Genomic DNA, 21,754 nt, shown 5'->3' on the forward strand with positions numbered 1-21,754 from the left:
TCTTATCCCAATGTTTGGACTAAGTTGTTTTTAAGGAACAACTTACTTTATCTGCAAAGTAGATTTAAGTAAATACAATCTGTAAAACTTTCTTTTAGAAACTACTCTCCTGTTCCACATCATCATAATAGAATGTTTCATTATAATTTTATCTGAACTCTATATGCTCTAGTGCTGCTCTGCAAATGAGTCAGAGGAGAACTATTCCCAGTTTGCAGCCAATTCTCCAGAGAAGCAAAGGAAAAAAGAAACAACTGCCTTTTAAGGAAATCAAACCTGTTTCTAGTGATAAACCCCTTTTCATTTATATTTGAACATAGTCTTAACAACCAACGAACAGAATACTACGAAATAATGTGTAAAATACATTACCTATTGGATGAATCACTTAGCCGAATACATCTGTAAGTTTGTTTAATGTTTTTCACATACCATAATCTATTACATATAAACAAATTGTATAAATATACACACCTGGGTACATGTGAAATGATAAAATAAGAGAATTTTTTTCAGCAAACATTAAGACATCTGGTTTCAGTTTGGAATTATATGTCGGCAAACACTGTTTAAAAAACTGATTTTTTAAAGTTTAAAAAAATAACTTTCAGTTCCTAGAAAATTTTTATAATGTGGAATTTGTATGGCAAAAAATGTGTATAAAAAGCTGAATGGGAAGGATTGCTAAAGGTAAGCTCATGCAGCAGGCACTCTTCACTTAATTTATCTTCTACCTAACTCAACAATTTGATGGGAAAACTGCCAATTCAGTTTGTATTTCTAACTCTTTTGTTCTTTGAATTTGTAAAGTGACAGAAGGTAAAAATTCAGTATATAGGGCCTGCCACTATATATTTAGCTATTTTTCAAATATTTTACAATCATGTTATTCTCCTTACATTATACCAAAGTATTTCTATCACAAATCTTTTTTGTCAGTGTCTCAGGATGAACTAGAGAAATGACTCATGGCATAATAAAAAATCTCTTTTTAAAAGCATAAGTGATTATGCCTATTTAGTAGCACAAAATCATTCTTACAAATTGAAATATTGTATTAGCATTGCTGCCTGGAAGTCACATATAATAAGGGACAAACATATTCATCTATGCACATGTATTTACATAGCATGAAATCACGTTTTGGTTTTGACTAAATTGTTTCTATTTCTAGCAGCAAAGCTATAGCTGAAGAATTCAAAAATTAAAAAGCTAGATTTTCATCTATTAAATCACAAAACACTATTATTCATTCAAGAGATTACCGTGGTTGAATTCTCTGAATTTAAGGTGAATTTTTTTGTTTGTTTGTTTCTTTTGTTTGTTTGTTTCTCTGTTTTTGTTGTTGTTGTTGTTGTTGTTGTTGTTGTTGTTCGTTGGTTGGTTTTCTGTTTGAGACAGAGTTTCACTCTTAATGCCCAGGCTGGAGTCCAGTGGCACAATCTTGGCTCACTGCCACCTCCGCCTCCTGGGTTTAAGCTATTCTCCTGTCTCAGTCTTCGGAGTAGCTGGGATACAGGCGCCCACCACCACATCCAGCTAATTTTTTTGTATTTTTGTAGAGATGGGGTTTCATCATGTTGGCCAAGCTGGTCTTGAACTCCTGACCTCAGGTGATCCACCTGCCTCGGCCTCCCAAAGTGCTGGGATTTCAGGCATGAACCACCGTGCCTGGCCTGTTTCTTTGTTTTTTAATCAAACGACTTTAAATCTCCAAGACGATTAAAACAAACTTTTTGAAAACAACAGAAGGGCACGGCATGGTGTCTCAGGCTTGTAATGCCAACACTTTGAGAGGCTGAGGCAAGAGGAATACTTGTGGCCAGGGGATGGAGACCAGTCTGGGCAACAGAGCAAGACCCTGTCTCTATTAAAAATAAAAAAATTGCCGGGCGCGGTGGCTCAAGCCTGTAATCCCAGCACTTTGGGAGGCCGAGACGGGCGGATCACGAGGTCAGAAGATCGAGACCATCCTGGCTAACACGGTGAAACCCCGTCTCTACTAAAAAATACAAAAAAAATAGCCGCCGGGTGAGGTGGCGGGCGCCTGTACTCCCAGCTACTCGGGAGGCTGAGGCAGGAGAATGGCATAAACCCCGGAGGCGGAGCTTGCAGTGAGCTGAGATCCGGCCACTGCACTCCAGCCTGGGCGACAGAGCGAGACTCTGTCTCAAAAAAAAATAATAATAATAAATAAAATAAAATAAAAATAAAAAAATTAGCCAGGCATGGTGGCACGCATCTTTATAGTCCTTGCTACTTAGGAGGCTTAAATGGAAGGATTACTTGAACCAAGGAGTTCAAGGCTGCAGTGAGCTATGACTGCACCACTGCACTCCAGCCTGGGGGACAGAGTAAGATCCTGTTTCTAGAATAAAAAAAAAAAAAAAGAAAGAAGAAGAAAAAAAGGAGGAAGAGGAAGAAGAAAAAGAAAGCAGAACTGCTCTGAAACTTCAAAAACAGTATTATATCTAATAATAAAAAGTTTATTATAAAAATATATGGTAAAACATGTTGAAAAAAATTTTTAAATAATTATTTTAAAACTCAAGATCTAATAGTAAATAATAGGTTTATGTTTCTTGGACTTGGAGTAGTAAAAGATTTATCTAACAAACCCCGAAAACATCAACTGTAAAAGAAAAAAAATAGGCCGGACTCTGTGACTCACCCTGTAGTCCCAGCACTTTGGGAGACTGAGGGGGGTGGATCATTTGAGCCCAGGAGGTCGGACCAGCCTGGCCAACATGGTGAAACCTCGTTTCTACAAAAAATACAAAAATTAGCTCAGCGTGGTTGTGCGTGCCTTTATTCTCAGCCACTTAGGAGACTGAGGTGGGAGGATCACTTGAGCCCAGCAGGTTGAGGCTGAGCTAAGATTGTACCACTGCACTCCAGCCTCGATAACAGAGCAAGATTTTGTCTCAGAAAAAAACCCACCAAAACCCTAAGTTTGACATATTGAAATCGTAATTCATCAAAAGAAGACTTAAATAACGTGAAAATATGAGTTATAATGTAGAAAGGTCATTCACCATATATACAATGAAAAAGTGTAATGTGAAAATTATATAAAGTACTTGTACTAATCAATAAGAACACAAACAACTTAATATAAAAATGTTCTAAAGAACATACAGCCAATAAATGTATGAAGAGATATTTAATTTACTTGGTAGTCATAGAAACAGAAATCAAGACCACAATGAGGTACCATTTTATATCCAGCAAAATGGCAAAAAAGTAAAAATAAAAAGTCTAATAAAATGAAGTGTTAAGAAGCTGTAGAGCCACAGGATGCCTTATATGTTGTTGGTGGAAATGTAAAATCATGCATCAACTTGAACAAGAGTTTGGCTTTTTCTCCTAAGCCTGATCATTCACAAACCTATGACCCAGCAATTCCATTCCTGGGTATACAACTAAAAGAAGTCTTTGCCCATGTAGAACAGGAAACATGTTCTAGTAACACATATTCACAATAGCAAAAACCTGGAGCAACCCGGATGCCCATCAACAAGAGAATGGTGAGCGGACTGTGGGATAGTCACACAACGACATATTACATGTTAGAAAAAATAAATTAACTAGAGTTACAGCCATATGGATAAATCCTTGTGGTAATATCTTAAGTGGAAAAACAAGTCCCGAAGATTACATACAGCATGGTACCCTTTTTAAAAAGCTAAAACCAACTAAAATAAAAATATCTACTTCCTAGGAATGTGTATTCAATAAAACTATATAAAAAGAAAGGTAAGTAACGGAACCGAATTCAGAATGACAGTTACCTCAGGTGGGGAGAGGCAGGGTGGTAATATTGGGGTTGAGGTCCTTAATGTCAGACATCAGGTATTATCTCAGTTTTTATTTGGGGAGTTGGTATTACATACGTTTATGATATTATTAGAAATAATTTAAGAAGTGTGCTATGTACTAAGAATTATGATTTTTCAGCTCTACATTCCTGTTATCCAAAGTAAAATTTAAAAAATAAATTTAAATAACTAAAAATTCACGATCCATGGCTCAAATGCTTTAGAAGGCTTTCAGACAATGACCTTATTCATTGATTTTTCTGTTTTTTTTTTGTAGAACTATTTTGCATCTAGTATTTTTCATTATATAATGAATACTTCCAAATATCAAAATGAAGTATATAAAATATAAACATATTAAGTACAGTGTTCAGTGGATTCTAATCCTTTCTAACTCCACTAGTTTTGCTACAAGAGTAACTACCCTGTTTTACTTAGTCTTTCTTTCTCCCTCTCCTACCAATATTCTAAGAAACACTTTCCTGGGCCATCTTTTCCCTCAAGTAGATGCCATCTTCATGCTCCCTGTTTCCTCACCAATTACATTGTATTTGCTGTCTTTCCTTCACTGCCAAACTTTAAACATAATTGTCTAGACTCTATGTCTCCCCTTGCTCTCTTCTAATTCTCATTTCTTAGCCAACTATTATGTGGCTTCCATCCCTATCACTTTATTGAGCAAGATCACAAAAAACCTCCTAGATATCAAATGTATAGTCTTCTTACCATCCTCTTCATTGAACCACAATATTTGTCACTAATAACTCATTCCTTGAAATACTCTCCTTTTTAAACTTACCAGAAATACTTATCCTCTTTCTATCTTTCTAGTGACTTCTTTTAACTTCTTTTCATTGACTCTTCTTTCTCTGTCCATACTTTAATTATTGGTCTTCTCCAAGTTTCTGTACATACTCTGTTCTCTTGGCTTCTTGCCTCATGTATTTCAGCTATTATCCCTAGATTTCCTCTAGCCCTGGTCATTCTCCTGAGCCCAGACTGATACTCTTAATTCTGCATTAAACAGCTCCTTCTGTATGTTCTATAGATAACTTAAATTCAATTTAATCTAAAGTTAAATTTATTTTCTTTTTCTATAATTGCTCATTGTCCTCTAATACAATCTCTCAATAAACCCAACATCCATCCCTTTGTCATCCAAGATAAAACAATCAAATTACGGTCCACTCCTCTCCTGACCCCACCATCCATATCCTATATTCTTCTAATTTGTCTGTGTTTCTTCCTTTTCAGCCCTGGTGCTATGGTGATCTAGAATCCTAGTAATTCTCACATGACGTATGGTAATCACCATTCTCCAAGCTCCACCGAGATCCATTTCCACATTGCCATCAGTCATCTACCCAAGTATGCATCAGATGATGTCACCTCCCTGTTTAGAAATCTTTAGTAAGAATTTGGGAGAAACAATTTTAATGAATAAGATGATGCATTTGAAAGGAAGAAGACAGAGACTTTTAAATCTGGTTCTTTGAGTTAATAAACTCAGAAGTTGTAAAAGTATCTTTTAATCCTTTCCATGATGGTGAGGTAGCAAGATCTTCATTATGGCTTTTCTTACGATGTTTTCCTTTGACCCTGAAATAAAGACCTCACACAAACTATGGAAAATGAGTGTAGAGCTTTGAACGTTATTACAGGAACACACCAATGAATTTTTATGCGTGCACACACAAAAAAACAAAACAATACATGAAAGAAGGCTCAAGATAGGCATTTTGAATTCTAGCTACTTGAATTATGTTTTATGCATAATTCACTAACCTTTCTCACAATACTGAATCTGAAACTATAGCACCAGAACTGAAAATGTTCTTGAAAGAGTCTAGTCCTACAGACTTCTTACCATTCATTGACATGCCATGATCTTGCAAGCCTTCTGTGTCGTTGCTCCAGGTACTCCCTAGGTCTGGAAGTTCTTTGTCCAATACAGACATCAGGGTCTAGTTTGAATGTTAACAATTATCTTTATTGCTCCCTGATGATACTATGCAGAATTAATTTTTTCATGATTTGTATTTCATAATACATTATATTAATATATTCCTCTCCCTAAAGCCTTGTCATCTTGTATAATAGTTATAAATCTGCCTTTTCCATGAAAATTTCTTAAGAGCAAGAATAATGTCTTATTCACCCCAGAACCTAGCATTGTACTGTTGCACAAAGCAAACAGTAAGTATATGCTTACTGAATTAAAATGAATATCAAAAGCTGATGCTAACAATTAGTGGGAATCCATAAACCTGGGAAGTATGGTTGATTTTGCCTTGAAATAACTCTTCTAATGGTCATAGACCCAACTTGGAAAATTACTTGAAAAAATAATTCTTACAATGAAGTTGAAGCTACAAACAAATATAATAACCATGTGTTTAGCTAAAAGTTTTTCTATTAATTATGCCTGAGATTGTTTTATAACTGCTGAATCTCTTGCCCAACTAAAACCCTAAAGTCCTATTTTTTTCTGAACTACTATCTTGTTGGTACTACAAGAATTATTAAAAAATAATTCTTTAAATTAAACGTGGATTTTGCATGTACTGTTCTATCTAGGGCTTTCAGGTAGATAGTTCCATTCGAAGGATAATTAGAGGAAATGAATGATTAGAATTTATAGAAAAGTCTTTATTTGAACAGCTGTCATAGAAAGAAGGAGTATACAATCAAGTTTTTACTAAAGGCAGAACTTGAATCAATAAGAAATTATAAAGAGGAAGATTTTACCTAAATTTTTAAACATTTTTTTTCCTTTTGGCCAGGCACCGTGGCTCATGCCTGTAATCCCAGCACTTTAGGAAGCTAAAGCAGGTGGATTACTTGAGTCCAGGAGTTCGAGACCAGCCTGGGCAACATGGTGAAACCCTGTGTCTACTAAAAATACAAAAATTAGCTGGGTCTGGTGGCACACACCTGTAGTCCCAGCTACTAGGGAGGCTGAAATGAGAGGATCACCCAAGCCCAGGAAGTTGAGGCTGCAGTGAGCCATAGTCACTCTACTGCACTCCAGCCTGGGCAACCAGAGTGAGATCCTGCCTCAAACAAACAAACAAATTTCTTTGTTTAATGATGACCAACAATTAATTCTTTAGATTTCATTGGATCTTGTGATCAGAACTAATTTTTTAAAGGCTAGTGGTTTATTTATCAGTGATGTTGTAAAAAGACGTCCTCTATCTAGAGGCAGGTTATATCAAATTCTAAGATTTTATGAGCCCATTAATGCTTTCCATAATTTTCACTCATTGGCATTTTTCAATCAATCTTATTTTGCACCTAGACTTGATCCTGTCAATTGGCTTAACCTGTCATTCATCTCTGTGCCTTGAGGGAAATTTCTCTTTACCATATAAATCTGCGTGTTCATTGTATTTACCTCTACAATGAAGCTAAATACAATAGCTCTACAATGAAGCTAAATACAATATGGGGTTGTGGGGGGAGTTGCTAAATGAAAATGGGATTTGTAAACAAAATAATTTTTACTTCATGTCTCATCTCAACTCCTAGAATCAATGATCTAAAGAGCTTCTAAATGTTGGTATCTCTTATTTCTTCCCATGATGGTGAAATGGCAAAGCCTTCCCTATGATCTTTCATGCATAGTTTTCCTTTGACTCTTACACAGAGACTTCATGCAAACTATAGAGACAACAGAGTTTTTAATGCTATCATAGGAACATGCCAAGAAACTTTTCTGCATGCACAAAGAAAATAAAACAATAAAAGAACGAACGAAAGGATCAGGCATCAGAGAAGAACATTCTGGTATTTCCACTCCAGCTGCTTGAAAAGTGACTAGATTCAATAGAAAAACAAATAGTGAAGTGGGGAAAACAAAGATTGAATTAATCTCAGACATACATCTGGAGTTTATAAGAGAGAAGCAGCGAAATTCCTTGTGACTGATCCATATTAATAGATAACCAAGGCAGTTCATGCAGTTATAATGAAGGCAATTCCCAATTATCCCTGATAATGGACTTAGGCATAGCATAAAATGATTTGATATCTCAACTCAAAGATGCATTAGCTTCAACATTTCAGCCTCATACCAATTAGATTTTCTCAAACCAAAAATTTTTTTATCTTTCCTTCATCTGAGGACTAAAGGACAGACAATAAATAGGAAAATCCAGAATAGATCTCTTAGATACTTATTAAAGATCTTTTATGTGTGAGAAATCATCAGATAAAAGAAATATAAAGTTTATTCCCTGTCTGTAAGAGACTGTCCATTTTCTTTGGGGGAAAAGTACATACACTTGTGAAAAGTCAAAATAAATTAACACTATATGATTAAGCACCAAGTGCACAGGCATTGACAGCACAAGGCATTGACGATTTTAGAAAATAAAGTACTCATGTTTTGTTTGCAGAGGAGTTTTTTATGAAAACAACTGGACTTTAAAGGATGATTCTCAAAAAAAAAAAAGAAAGTAAAAGAAAAGTAGTTGGATACATAAATAAGAAACAAGAATTGTTCTGGTGCTGCGTTCTTTTGAAGCTAACTCAAAATGAACTATTGAATTGGACTGCACACTCACGCACACACAGAGAAACACACTCATCCACCCACATGCTAAACTTTTAAACAATATAGCTTTTCTGTGAAATGCTGAAGGTAGTTGGTGAAAATTCTCTGAAGCCACTAGTCCCTAAAAGCACTATTCTCTTTGTTTGGAAATCAGCACACTGGTTTTCCGAGCCTATCCTATCAAATAGCAGAAACTTGCAATACTTAAGTGCACCATATTTCTCATAAACACATGCACACACATAATTAAACAAGTAACTTCTAAACATTTGTGCTCATAAAGATTAAGGGATTTTTGAAAGCTGTAAAAATGGAAATTCCCGGTGCAACGCACCCCTTTCAGATACGAGTATAGGCGTGTTATGCAAGGTCAAAAGCAAATTCAGAGAGAGGGAAAAACAATCACAGCACAGAAAGGAAAAACGAACTTGACTGATCTCATTCTCACTTCATTCTCCACTGACATCTTTTTTCATGATGTCTCCTGTCATAAGGAGGCTACAAGTCAGGGTTTAGGAGAGGAGAAGCATCATATCAAATTCCGCACCTGGAAAATCTTTTAGATAAAACAACGTGAGAAATAGCCACATGTGTTGCTGCAAAGACAGAAATCTAAGACTGAACACAACAATCCAGAAGGGACTGGTGAACCGTCAATACTTTAGCTAGATGAATGGTTTGGGGGTCATGGTAAAACAGTCGTTGAAAATGGAAAACAAAAAATAATGGGGAAGGAGGTGGAATTATGTTTAGGTCATCTGTTTTCAACAAATGGGAGAGATCAGGATCACATTGTGAGTGATCAGTAAATGCCACGGTAAATACCACAATTGCGGTGTTGTCTTATTTGTAATTATTTTAGTTTATAGATAACCTTTGGTTTGTGGATACCAACTTCTGTCAAGAGTCAGAGATATGGACTCAGGCTGGGCCCTGGAAATCACACAGATATAAGTGTAATGGCAATGCCTCTGGGACACTAGTAATTGCAAGTTTGCTGCCTCAAGAGCTCCGGCAACAGATGCAGCATCTCCCTCTGCTCCTCCTCCAGGCACAGGAATAAGTTCACTCACATCCGCTACTCCAGCCTTCCCAGGCGTGAGCAGGGCCCACAATTTATTCTGCATCTGCCCCTATCAAAACTGTCTATGTATAAGAAAAAAAGAGTGAGAAAACAGCCTTCCACAGTGCTGTGTCCCACATTATCACCTGGACTCTGGCACAATTAGTGTCCTGAGTTTAATGGAAAACAGTTCCTAAGTTCCCACTTACTCTCTCTCCACTTACTCTCTCCAGAGTGTCCCTGGGCAAGTCCAGGGAACAGGCATCTTCATATCCCACACATGCTCTCCCCTCTCCCACACCCCCAAACATGTCAACTCCTGTAGGTCTATACCCGCAGGGACATCTTTTTAGCCTAGATTTACTCAGGACCAGCCCCATTACCAATTCAAAACTCAATTAAGAGCCATGTAAATGGAAGAGAAGTCTACATGTATGTCAGTTCTCATTCCCCAGATGTTTCACAACCCTGAAAGGAGATTTATCCTTCATACTAGGCATCCCTCAGTGTGAATTTGCAATCACAGGTATTTTTTGTTAACATCAGAAGGATGTTTGAGGGTACATATGAGCCACGTGTCTATATTTCATTGCAGGGTCACTCCCATGGATCAGGACTCCAGGTCAGGCTGCTGGGCATGTTGAGAGGTACGTCTGCAGTGCCAGATAATTGAACAATGGATCAGAAGATGGTCATTCCCCTATGGCTTTATGTTACAGGGGCCCAATCTTTTAAAAAACAAATTATTTAGTTCCTTTTTCTAACAACCAGATAGGTCAGGAACTTTTAAACGATACTAAAACTAAATTATGTAAACTATATTAAAAACAAAATAAAGGTTTTTATAATATTTTTGTGAATTAGAACAAAAAATTAATTACAAGATCCAAATTTCAATGGCCTTCTCTTGAAATGGATTCTATAACCTTAGTAGGATAGTTGTATGATGGCATTTGTAACTCCTGTTCTATAAGGCTTTATGGTGTGCGCAACCTGTTTTCACATATCTCCCAAAACAGACATATCAGAATTTAATTATTTTTTAGGATAGATTTTTTTTATTTGATTTATCCTGTTGTGATAATTCCATGAAAAGCTGCAAACCCAGACTTCCTAAGCTTTAATACCTGCCTGCCCATTGCTTTTAGAACACTGATCATACTTATGGATGTTTTTTATCCTGAAACGATCTGGAAATCTAATCAAACTAAAATGTGAGAATTTTTTTCTATCAAAAATTTTTTCAAGTCATTTTTTTGAAGTTACAAATCACTATAAATATTTTTTAAATGTTTAGAAATGGAAGTATATTACCTAGATTATTTGACATTGACATATACTTATTTTGTCAACCAAAAGAAATCTCTATTGGCCAATATCATGAGTAACAAGTACATGACAAGAGAAGTTCTCTTTATGTATAAAACAGCCTTTGAATTAATTCACATATTCTTAATTTTTACAAAAATATAAAATAAAAGAAAAGAAATAATTTTAAGAAAGCCATCATTTATCATATTCTCATACTAAGCAACTCCACATTTAGGAATTTATTCTAGAGGGATGATCAGAAAAGTGCACAAATATATTTTACATATACAAAAGTATTAATCTCAGCACTATCTGTAATGGTTAAAACTTAGAAATAAATTACATGTTCAATAGGGAATTCGTTAAGTCAATAACGGTCAATCTATATAATGTAATACTACACAGCCATTAAAAATGTAAATCAGAATTCATGGGCATGGAAAGATGTCCATGACGTGTCATTTAATAACAAAGCACATTAAGTACCATTCTTTTTCATGGAATGGAAGGTAAGAGTGATTGTGAGTTGCTGTGTGTACAGAAGGGTCTGAAAAGTGGCTCCCCAAAGTGTTAATAATGTGGTATTTCTGGCTAGTATAGTTTTTACTTATTTTTATCCTTTTCTGTAATGTTTGAATTACTTTTATAATGACAATATGTCATTTTTATGTTCCAAAAATTAAAGCCGTTTTCAATTCTAGTTATTTTAGGGGTTTATAGTATAGACTGTAAAGAAGTCATTTGTGGGACACAGCCATGGTTTGATTACAATAGTGCATTTTAAGATGTGGCACTAGACTAATCAAGTCCAAGTATACCAATGACTCCTTTTTCTCTTTGACATATTTACCCAAATGAGGGATTTAAGGAATAGATGAACAATGTCAAACACATCCTCTCTTCTCCCATTTCCATCAAATTTGAATACTTCATAGAAGTAGACAGCCAGGTCAGAGTATTGTAGCAGTTTCAATAATGGAAATGAATGGTTTTAACTCTACAAGATGGTCTGTATCAACTGTTTCTTTGGGATTTCTAGTGGGGGAAGGGAAACAAAACATAAAAGCTATAAATCATATTGGATCCAAAGTAAAGAAGTTAGATTTATAAAAACATCAATTGTGTTTAAATCCATGCACTGTTAATGATTTTTTAAAAAAAAATATTAATTACATTTTCATATGCTGGGGAACTGCTTCATTATTTTTTAAAGTTATAAGGAAAAGAAAAGAATTAAGCATTTATTTTTCAAAAGGGCCAGGCTCAGTGTCTCACACCTGTAATCCAGCACTTAGCGAGGCTGAGGTGGGAGAATAGCTTGAAACTAGGAGTTCAAGACCAGCATTGGCAACAAAGCGAGACCCTGTCTCTACAAAAAATAGGAAAAAAAAATTAGCTGGGTGTGGTGGCACACACCTGTGGTCCTAGCTACTTAGGAGGCTGAGGTGGGAGGAACACTTGGAGTTGGAGGCTGGAATGAGTATGGTGGTGCCACTACAGTCAGTCCAGCCTGGGCAACCTGTTTCCTAAGTAAAATAAAAATAATAAAATAATTAGAAAGGAGCTGCATTGGAAAATGCTGAATTCAATAGTAATTTGCTGAAATACCATTTTAGGCATAAAAAAAAGGTCTAGTAAGGTACACATTAAATTGGTAGCATTTTGAGAGTTGTTCTTTTTTTTAAACAAAGATGCAAATTATAATTTGGAGAAATTCAAATAAAATCCCCATACAATACTGTATAAATAATTATCGTTTCCAGAAAACACTTCTTTATTTTTCAAATTCACTGAGAAAATATGACCATTCATTGGCATTTTCTTTCTCTCATTATTGTCTTGATTTAAAATAGCTCTAACCAAAAAGAACCTTGAAATCATTAACTCTAAATTTTTTATTTTATAAATAGAGCAACTGAAAGCCAGTTAGTGTCAGTGATACAGTTAAAGTAGTGGAGACAAGGGAAATTAGACTCATACCTAGAATTCAGGTCTCCTGATTCTCAGTTCAACCAACAGTCTTTTCACTGAAGCTCTTGGATTTGCATCTTGTTGCTACATACTATTACATGAAAAATCTGAACACACATATGTACAACATATACATCACTCTTCTAATTACTCTTTATATAAGCTGCCTATTTTTTAAAAAAGCATCAGATAAAACCTCAGCAAAATCAGGCTTTTCTATAGTTGCCACTCTTGAACAAACAGTAAAAGATATATAGTCATTCATTCATTTATTCAACAACCTTTCAACAGGTATATCAGCCTGCCTTAAGTATATAGTTATACATGTATGTGACATATGTTAATCATTCACCTTGAAGAGCATTATTTTGGAAAATGCCAAGAACTATGAAAAGATGTGGTTCCTACTTTCAAAGAGCAGGGTGACAACGTAAGTGCAAAAAATGCAAGCCATTTAACTAGAAATACCAATGAGGAACAAGCCCCCATATCATAACATTAGCTATATCAAAACAATAATATTTGTTTAAGTATCAAATAGGAAAGCATTCCAATGACTGCAGTCTCCCTTGCCACCTTGGCTCCAGGACACTGAGCCCAGGTGAGAATTCGAGACTCGAGTGACGAATGAGGATGACACATTCAGGAGAACATGAGAACAGCCTCACTAGACAAAACAAGCTTGTCTGATAGGGAAGTTGTGTGGTTGGCTGGGGAAAGGGAGGAGGACACGTACAATGAAAGGAAGTAAAGGGTCTTACAAACCTGAAAAGGGATTTTCTATGAGAGATGTGCTGGACTGTTGAAACGCACTCCTGGAAAATCACACAATGCCTATAAGGGTGAAATAATTTTTCATACTATGTTGTTACCTTTCCATGAAAATCAATTAAGACAGACTTACGCCAGACTTCCTGTGTTCTCTCTCTCTCTCTCTCTCTCTCTCACACACACACACACACACACACACCAGGTATCACTTCTATTTCTTCTGCAGGTAAGGCAATATTAGGTTCAATGTCTCAATTTGCTTAGTCAGCTACAGGGAGAAGAGACTTCAAAAATCTAGATAAAGAAAGAATGGGAATTAAGAGAATGGGAGCCGTGAATAGAAAGAAGAAGGAATTTTCCAGCTCAAATAAGAAAGAGAAGCAGAGGGTCAGGGTAATTGGATATCATGAAGAACATAACGGAATAAATAACATGATGGGATCCTTAGTTGAATTTGTGTCTACTCTCAGTCCTATGCCTGCAGCTGAAGGGATCCACAGTAACCTAGTCAACATGAAGCTATCTGGTCATTGTGGCATGGGGGTAGGATGGAGTAATGAGCTTCCTCTCCCTGACCACAGCTCTGCCCTGAGATACAATTGTTCTGATCAACATTTCCCCATCTGGCAGGCCGGCAGCCAAAAGATTGGAGATCTGAAAATAGATCACTGCATTTTGACTCCCTACAGCAACCGATAAATGTAATATAATATTTACACAAGTCAATCTAATAGCAGTCATGCTGAGCACCATCCAGTGGAAAATGCTATGTTTTTCATGAAAGAAAAATAAATAAATAAAGGTAACTTCTATGGTATTATCTGACTCTCACAGATTTTAGTTTTCATTTTAGCTTGATCTTGACTGATGAAAATAACTCACCACTGTTTGAAAAGCTAAAAACTCCAAGGAGTTGAATGTATTATCATTTACTTAGAAAAAGCAGCCTTATATAGTAATAAGGTCTTGTAATTTAGAAGACTAGCATGTGGGGGTGGAGGTGGGGGAGGGAACAAAATCCTCATTAGCCTTTGCCAAAGGCCCTGGCACAGAATTTTCCTGACTATTCAGAGATCAGTGTCCTATATTTACTTACCAAGGACAATTTATTTTCTATCATATTTTCAAAGCGCTTGAAATGATTTTTTCTCTTCGTGATGATTTCCATATGCTGTTTCCAATTAAAGGGCAATAGGTTATTCAGCAAATGTGAGGCAGCATTCTAAAACTATTAAATGCCACTTCACAAGGTGGGACTCCAAGGACTACAGGAGCCCTTCCAATGACATTCGGGTCTCAAAAATCACTGAAGAGAAGACAGCAGATATGTCGTAATTTCATAAAAGTTACTGAGATAAAATTAGAATAACCGCAAACATGCTAATAATAATTTTTAAACTCTTGAATGTTTTCTAAGTACTAAGTGATTTGAATGTATAATTTCTAATCCTGAAAACAATCCTTGGAAATGAGTGTTACAAATGAAGAAACTGAGGCACAAAGACTAATATATTGAAAGAAAGTTCATTTGCTCTAAATAGAGTTCAACAGAATTATATGCAATTAATTGTAGCTTGAGGTATTTCCTTTTAAAAATCTGTACCATTGACCGGGTGTGGTGGCTCATGCCTGTAATCCCAGCACTTTGGGAGGCCAAGGTGGGCGGATCATGAGGTCAGGAGATCGAGACCATCCTGGCCAACATGGTGAAACCGCATCTCTACTGAAAATTCAAAAATTAGCTGGGCATGGTGACGTGTGCCTGTAAATCCCAGCTACTCGGGAGGCTGAGGCAGGAGAATTGCTTGAACCAGTGAGTCAGAGGTTGCAGTGAGCCGAGATCACACCACTGCACTCCAGCCTGGTGACAGAGCAAGACTCTGCCTAAAAAAAAAAAATTGTACCATTTTTAAGTAGGACAATCATTTGATTGTATTTGGCCACATAAAATACATAATTTTAGGATCCCGTGTCTTAAACTGATTAAACTGCATAACAAAGTAATCTTGATTAGTAATTGATACTGCAAACATTTTCTGAAATATCATATTTATCAAAAATGAAAACTTGCACTGGGTGAAAGCGTCATCACAAGTTGTTCTAACCGGCTTTTGTGCTACAGATTTTATGTGTATATCTGGAGTTCAGTGAATTGGACTACTGCTTTTCTTAATTTTTGAATAAATAAAACTTGTTTAGAAGACAGTTACTTCCTCCTTTAACTAGAATAACAATACTAAAGACAAACCCCTTTACTGCATGCTTACTATGTGCCAGGTATACAGAAAGAGAAAGACACTTTCTCATGAGCTCATTCTCTTCCAGCATTTTGCAATATATTATGTTTTACTGTGCCTGATTAAGTGAATTTCCATATAATTATCTAGTTTCAAGGAAATCATCTTAATATACAGTCTTTAAAAAGCCTTTTGAGTTATATTATTAACTGGCTATTGGGTCTCAGATTTCTCACCTATAAAACTGAGTAATATTCCAATATTTTTTACCTACAAAGGCAGCAATTTCATTACATAGTACCTTATTCTACAGATGAGGAAACTGAAGCTCTGAAAAATATCTTTAAATTTACACATTAAGTTGTAACCAGCACTGAAATATTTTTATCCTTTCCATGGGCTCGTTTCCAAACAATATCCAAATAGGATTATCTCTTTTTTTAAGGAGAACTGAAATTAAGACACATTAGAAAATACAGCAAAACTCTTCTTTGCTCTAGATATGGTGTCAAGGTTAAAACAAACAGGATCTAAGTATTAAAATTCTCCTCAACACTCCTTAAATTCCTCTTCTCTCACTGGGAGAATGCACTTCAGATGAAGAGAAAAGATTACTTTAATATTATTTTTATCAGAATTGTTACATAAAAGGTTGTAGTGATTATTCACTTAAATAAGTGCTTGACATGGTTTGGCTGTGTCCCCACCCAAATCTCATCTTGAATTGTAGCTCCCATAATTCCCACATGTTATGGGAGGGACCCGGTGGCAGAAAATTAAATCATGGGGGCAGTTTCCCCCATACTTTTCTCATAGTAAATAAGTAAGTCTCACCAGATCTGTTGGTTTTATAAGGGGAAACCCCTTTTGCTTGGCTCTCATTCTCTCTTATCTGCTGCCATTTTGCCTTCCACCATGATCGTGAGGCCTCCCCAGCCACATGGAACTGTGAGTTCATTAAACCTCTTTTTCTTTATAAATTACTTAGTCTCAGGTATGTCTTTATCGGCAGTGTGAAAATGGACTAATACAGGTGCTCTAGAGACAGGTCAGTAGGCTGCTACATCATGAGAAGCCGAAACGGATAAAGAGGAAATTCAAAGATCTCATTGCAAAGTTGTTCTTATAAGACCAGTGTGTTGATTATTTAATGATGGGAAAATAACCACATGGCCAGAGTTCCCAGGAGAGAGAGTTTTTCATTTTTACCACTGTGAAAGACTGGACTTCTCATAACAATTTGTCATGGAAATATGTGCCAGCTACATTGGCACATTTACTGTTCCTTGACCATATCAAGCACACTTCTGTCTCAGGGCTCCTGTACCTTTAGAACCCTGTGCCTGGAAGGCTCTTCCCCCAACTATCTAACAAGCCCACTGGATTCTTACGCACATTTACTTTCATCTACAAAATGAAAAGGAAATGAGCACCAACTAACATTGAATCTACTTTACCATGTGAATTGACAGTGGTATCCTGGTCCAGTCTGGTCTGTGGGCCAGACAGTTATGTACTTCCTACGGTGCTTCGGTGACCTCACCAAAAAGGGGACTCACCTCCCAGAAGGGTGGAGGGTTTCTCATCAGCTCATTCTCTTTCAGTATTTTGCAACAAATTATGTTTTACTGTGTCTGATTAAGTGAATTTCCACATAATTATTTAGTTTCAAGGAATTCGACTCTCACAAAATGATTCCTATTAAAATATTTCTGAAAGGAAGTTATTAACTAAAAATAACACATTTCAAGCACAACAGAACAACAAGAATACAGCAGAGCCAGAGCTGACTCTTCCCCTCTGCTGCTATGGATACTCTTCATCATATTGTGAGATTAATACCATTACTGCTTAATCCTATGTGACAGGTAGGGAAAATATTCAAAATTATCAAGAAGATAATTTGGAATATGGGTTATCTGGAATATGTGACAGAGGAACTTTGCCTTATTGTGTCCTATGATGTTAGTTTAGTTAATGTTACTGTGAAGCAATTGGGATTAGGAAGCTATTTAAAAACTAACATCTGAGCAGGAAAAACTTCTGGATTTGTTTTTTCAACAAAGGCAATACTCAATTTAAAACTTAACAGAATTTAAGCCAAGTGTAATGTTTGGAAAGATCTTCATGGCTACAAATTAAAAATGGCTAAAATAATACAATATGGCAACAAAATGTATTTTTTTGCAAGAACTGTTGAAGATGCAAAGAAAACAAAATACCAGAAAATTAGTATGAAAATACTGAAACAAACTACATATTGGAGGAAGTTTGCTGTAATGGTTGGATAAAAAAAAAATGTTGCTGATATACCTGATATACCTTGGCTTATGGCATTTTCTAAGTTATATTTCAATATTGAAATAAAAAATTACTTCTTTGGGGATCCAAGAAAGAAAGATACTGGAGATAAATTCTCAAAAGTAAATGAAGTCTTTAACTCAAGAAAATGAATATTTTGTAGAAAAACTGTGTACACTGATAATCATTGATAAAGTACTTGACTTTAGCAGGAATTGACAAATATCTATCATCTATCTATCTATCTATCTATCTATCTATCTATCTATCTATCTACCTACCTACCTACCTACCTATAGAGAGAGAGATTCTAGGGTAAGATTACAGAGGTGCCTTAAATCAAATTCATTCAATGCATTACTTGTAGGCAAGTTCATGCAGCAAAATAATAGAAGTGGAAAAGTGCTACAGGAGGTCATAAATATGAGTAATTTTATAGAAACTCACATTTAAACCATACTGGAATCTTTCAAACGTACCAATGATATAGGGAGTGACTAGGAAAAGTTTTTATATCATACAGAAATGTGTACCACTGAGGTTCCAATGGTATCTCTTACAAATCCTTAAAATACTTGTGGAACCTAAGGATATTTCAGTTTTATTTAACACATAAATGAACGTTCCAAATTTGTTGACGTTTTCTGTGATGACAAGTGGCTTTTAGTTGCTGGTCACCTGACACACATTTTAGGATAATAAGCATGATACATTCCCTAACATGAATTGCTTTGAAAGCAACTTCAAAAAGAAATGAAACAGAATTGTTGAAAATATTTCTATAATTAAGTAATTTAGGGCTGGAAATCACTTAAATATATTATTCTTTAAAATGTCATAATAGCACATTTAACTAGGAAGAAGAATTTCTAACCTGATTTCATATTTTTCAAATAAAAAGTACAGCAGGCTGGGTGCGGTGGCTCACGCCTGTAATTCCAACACTTTGGGAGGCCGAGGCAAGTGGATCACCAGAGGTCAGGAGTTCCAGACCAGCCTGGCCGACATGGTGAAACCTCATCTCTACTAAAACTAGAAAAATTAGCCAGGGGTGGTGGTGGGCGCCTGTAATCCCAGCTACTCAGGAGGCTGAGGCAGGAGAACCTCTTGAACCCGGGAGGCAAAGGTTGCAGTAAGCCAAGATGGCACCATTGAACTCCAGGCTGGGCGATAAGAGGGAGGCTGTGTCTCAAAAAAAAAAAAAAAAAGTACAGTCAGGGTTTAATACAAAAATAAAAATGTAACCTATTCCAATTAGTTTGTAAGAACAAAGGGTAGACATCAGAGAAAATGAAAAATCTACTGGCCAAATTGCAACAAAAATAGTTGCATTATTTGTTGATAAAAATGAAAAATGATTATCAGGTAATGATTAATTTATTCAGTGTATACCTGCATATATTAAGAGATTATCATTTCAGCTATGACAATCTTTAAACTCAAGAACTGAAATAAATTAAAGTTTCACTAGACCTTTGAATCATTGTACCCCATGGGGTCACATCAAGATTTTCAAAATCTGAAAAAGTCTGTCAATAACATTGTTCTCACTTAAAAAAAAAAAAGTCTTGTCAGCGAGAATAAAAAGACATTTTGTATTGTCAAGAAAACAAAATAAAAATAGTTTTGAAATATTGTTTATTTCACCTTTTATCTCATGTTTTAAAGTTTTCTTTTTGGTATGTTTTACGCTATAGATAAAAATATAGCCCATCAGTACATGTACATATATACTATATTTCATATATATGTACATTCACCCTGTATATGGGATATGCTCAAAATTGTTTTAAGAGGCACAGTCAAACCTTTTGGCTACCACTGGTCTAATGGAGGAAACAGACTTGTGAACAAAAGCTTCAGCGTCAGGCTGCATGTGGGAGCTCAAGGTGAAAGCAGTGTGTGATCACAGGAACACGGAAGAGCAAGTGCTCCCCTCCGACTAGACAATTGAGTCAAACCTCTCAGAGAACTGACTTTAACAGAGATGTCCAGGGTAAGTAAAATTTCTCCAAGCATTTTAGGGAAGGCGCCAGGAGATGGGGTGGACAAGCATTCCAGCCAAGGACACAGCAGGGATGAAGCAACCAGGGAGGAACAGTGTTTGAGAGAATCGTAGTATTTTCAAAGAGCTAAATGCACTTCTGGGAGGGTGACAGGTGATGGGGCTGGACAGTTTGTCAGCATCCAGATCACAGAGAGCTTCGTGTGCCACAGCGGGGCCGTCGGTCTGTGAAAAGCCCCACTGCAGGGTGGCAGCTAAGAGCATGGGCTTTGTCATCAAACTGGCTTCTGTCCTCGTTTTGCCATTTGCTAACTATATGATATTCAATTTTTTACTTAACTTATCTAAGCCTCAGTTTCCTCCACTGTTAAAAAAAAACAAAAAGGATTGTAGGAATATTAGGAACAAAATAATTCCTAAAGTGCTTAACCCATGTCTGCACATAAGATAAACCAATGTTATGGTTATCTCGATGACAGAGATGGGGAGCCTTTGAAGTATTTTAAGAAGTGATATAACAGGTGATTTAGAAAAATCTCTCTGGCAGCTCTGTGTAGCATGAACTCAAGGAATGTGAAACCAGAAACAAGGAGACCAGTTACAGGGCCAATATAATTATCTAAGAGACAAAAATAAGGACCTGAGCCGAGGTGGTGGGAGCAGGAATACAGAGCAGGAAATGGAGAAGGGCTACTGAGGAGGTAGAAAATCAGTATCTAGACTGCCAGCAAAACACACTGAATTTATATCCTCTTAATAATTTCACCTCTGATATGTCTTGAACTGCATAACAAAATTCTCAAAAATGGTCAGCTGCTTGAAAGTTTTTGCTTCAAAAACAAGGTATCATGCCATAGTTTTCAAGAAGACATGGAAAATCTTGCTAAGAAAATAAAAGAAAATTATCCTTCAGAATGCAGAATTATGAAAGTTTCTAGCCTATTTCTGTTTTATTTCCTAAATTATTCATTCTGGAAATAAAAGTTTCAAATAAAATGATTTGACATTAAGTAATTGAGATTATACTTAATGTCAGAACAAGAAAAGCAGGTGTGGTTTAAGGGGTCACAAAAATCTCTCCAGCATGCTCTTGTTGAGATGCTGTCTTCCTGTCTTAACTGGCTGTTCAAACTACACTAGATCCAAAAGTGACATGTGTAGGAGCTTAGAACACAAGCCCTGGATCCAGGATCTTTAGATGTGCACCCCAGCTCTGGTCTTAACTACCCATGTGACCTGGAGAAGTCACTTAACCTCTTTGTGCCCCTGTAATGGGGATTTTTTTTTTTTTTTTTGAGACGGAGTCTCCCTCTGTCGCCCAGGCTGGAGTGCAGTGGCGCGATCTCGGCTCACTGCAAGCTCCGCCTCCCGGGTTCACGCCATTCTCCTGCCTCAGCCTCCGGAGTAGCTGGGACTACAGGCGCCCACAACCGCGCCCGGCTAATTTTTTGTATTTTTAGTAGAGACGGGGTTTCACCGTGGTCTCGATCTCCTGACCTTGTGATCCGCCCGCCTCGGCCTCCCAAAGCGCTGGGATTACAGGCGTGAGCCACCGCGCCCGGCCAGTAATGGGGATCTTAACTAAGGGTAACCTCAGAGTTCTGTCATTATATTTAAAAGGTTATTCAAGAAGCGTCTGACACCTAGTAAACGTCATGTATGAGTTTCTTAAATAAAAATTTCTCCAGGCCGGGCGCGGTGGCTCAAGCCTGTAATCCC

General features: G+C 36.5%; 1 protein-coding gene and 1 long non-coding RNA gene across 4 annotated transcripts in view; one reads left to right on the forward strand and one right to left on the reverse strand.

Annotated features, from left to right (window-relative positions):
• Positions 1-21,296, forward strand: part of LOC105486185 (uncharacterized) — an 87,057-nt gene extending 65,761 nt beyond the window's left edge. The window contains exon 5 of the long non-coding RNA XR_011621054.1: positions 10,035-21,296. This is a non-coding gene — a long non-coding RNA (uncharacterized lncRNA). The remainder of the gene's footprint in view (positions 1-10,034) is intronic.
• Positions 1-21,754, reverse strand: part of LOC105486187 (synaptopodin 2) — a 172,929-nt gene that overhangs the window by 141,995 nt on the left and 9,180 nt on the right. The gene's annotated exons all lie outside the window — the stretch shown is intronic.

This window comes from Macaca nemestrina, chromosome 3, assembly GCF_043159975.1.
Source record: "Macaca nemestrina isolate mMacNem1 chromosome 3, mMacNem.hap1, whole genome shotgun sequence".
NCBI classification, from domain to species: domain Eukaryota; kingdom Metazoa; phylum Chordata; class Mammalia; order Primates; family Cercopithecidae; genus Macaca; species Macaca nemestrina.